Genomic DNA, 2,170 nt, shown 5'->3' with positions numbered 1-2,170 from the left:
TCTTGTCCCTTCTTGCATGCCCTCTGACTGCCATTTGTACCTAGAATTATACTTAGCTATTAATTTGTGCCACAATAGCTGTAATGTCATCACTAGAAATGTCATACTCCAGCCATTCACTTTAAATTCTGCTCTTCATGTACTATGGATAAATTTATTTATGGGTTAATCACTTCAAGGATGTTGGGCATGGAATTATGAACATCTTTTTCTGGTGAAGTTTGGAAGAAAGTAGATATCGCAGGCACCCCACTTGTTTTGCACCTCGGGCAAAGCCAAGTATTTTCAATTGTACACTCTGGGTTAAATTCAACACAGATGGCATGATACTAGAGATCGCATGAGTCACATGCAATAGGAGTATCAAGAGATGAAGAGTCTTCCTCTTCTGTGGTAACTCCAACTTGTACCTTGCAGCCATCTCCATCGAAACATATGATTGCTTCTTCATCAATATAATATGACGGAAAGGAAAGTGTATTGTTCTTCCCATAGACATACCAATTTTGATCCCTCTCTGTTCCTCCAACAGCACAAGAATTGTTCTGTTTATTACTGCCACCAATCATGTCATAGATAGAGAGACAGGTAATGATCTCAAATTGAGCTTTACAAAGGGGACAAAGATTGGTAATGATTGCCCGGTTATCTATGCATGTAAAATAGAACCTTTTCATTATGATCTCTGGATATTGTCTCTGCCCACACCACTCTTGCAACTGCAATCATTGTAATTCCCATTTCTGCCCCCAAAAAAATTGTCTCCAGTGATCGCTACAGTCAAGGACCGCATGATCAATGACTTCTTCCATGCAGATCCCACATATTTCAGTTTCAGCATCAACATCATTGAGCATCGAAGTGCCTTCAGCGAGTATGTCCTCCATCACAGTGCAATGAGTATCATGCAAAATGCTTGCCCCATGAGCATGTAGAAGAACAAAGATTTTCTTTTTTTTGCAGCCATTTACCATCTCATCCTCTCCCGTCATCGATTCTCGCAAAACCCAGGAGTGCAGTACCACACCCAGGAGCGCAGTGCCACACTCAGGAGCGTAGCACCACACCTAGGGGCACAACGCCACTAACAACATACCCCACTTGTCTTGTCAAAAGCATCATCGCCAGGTAAAATCATCCGTCTATCATTATCACTAACTGGACCACCAGTGTTATGTGCTTCTGGAGTAGAGTGTTTCTCATAATGAAAATCCAAAACACACACTAGACGTGACCTTGACTGAGAAGATGAATTGAGAGCTTCAGCAGAAACTAGCGAGTCACATTGATCTGTATTTGCTGAACTGGGTACAGCAATAATATTCAAGCCCATGCTGTGATTCTCGTCCTCTGAATCTAGGCAGCTGTCAAAACACAAGGTATGGGCCACACTGAGTTTAGATTTGTGGACATTGCAGGTCCTTTTAGGCCTACTGGGGCTATCCGATGGAGCATGACCATCATTGTCATCAAATATCACCATTGCTTTATGAGACTTCTTGGGCGCAAAGATGAGTTCTTCTGGACCAGAAGCAAATGGGTCAAAAGTGCTCTACTCCAGGGTCTCGGCATCACTACGGGGCTTCTCAACAACCTTTTCATTCCACTCATTTCCCTCATCATAGCAGAAATCACCAAAATCACTCTTCCTTGTTGCATAAGAAATGCTAGTCAAGGGAGTTAGGTTCATAACCGAACTCCTCACATTCTTCCTATCAGCAAAGGGCATCACAGGTGCCTCTACCAATATGACCTTGTCCATTGAAGAGCCCACCAATGTGACCTTGTCATTAACCCTAGTCTCCTCTACAGCCATTCCCTTCTTGAAAGATGCATCAAATCCCAAACCCAGATCTATTGATCTATGTTCAGGGTTGTTGACCACTGAACTAAGTTTAGTGGGATCAGGGGTTGAGAGCACTAAAGGGTCCATAGCTAAACCTAAAACTCACCTTGGAGATCTTGGGGCTGAGCAAATTCAACCGAAAAATGCAATGAAACACCCAAAATAAAAATTCACATAATCTCTAAACCTTTTTAATCAGCACTTCAGGTCTTCAGATCATACCTCAGTCTTTCCAATTGTTGAAGCAGCAGAAATTAATATGGCAACACAGAGTTTGGGATTGCCTTTCTCACATACAGCCCACAGACATCCAATGTAGGTAGA

General features: G+C 42.4%; 1 pseudogene; it reads right to left on the bottom strand.

The window, feature by feature from the left end:
* Positions 1-329: 329 nt before the first annotated feature.
* LOC149232483 (uncharacterized) lies at positions 330-1,933 on the bottom strand (annotated as a pseudogene).
* Between the last annotated feature and the right edge of the window lie 237 nt (positions 1,934-2,170).

The sequence above is a fragment of the Pinus tabuliformis genome, chromosome J (assembly GCF_031772625.1).
Source record: "Pinus tabuliformis cultivar Carrire ecotype Pingquan chromosome J, CPIR1, whole genome shotgun sequence".
NCBI classification, from domain to species: Eukaryota; Viridiplantae; Streptophyta; class Pinopsida; order Pinales; family Pinaceae; genus Pinus; species Pinus tabuliformis.
Note: the sequence above shows the minus strand (reverse complement) of the source record. Positions and strands in the feature narration are given on the sequence as shown.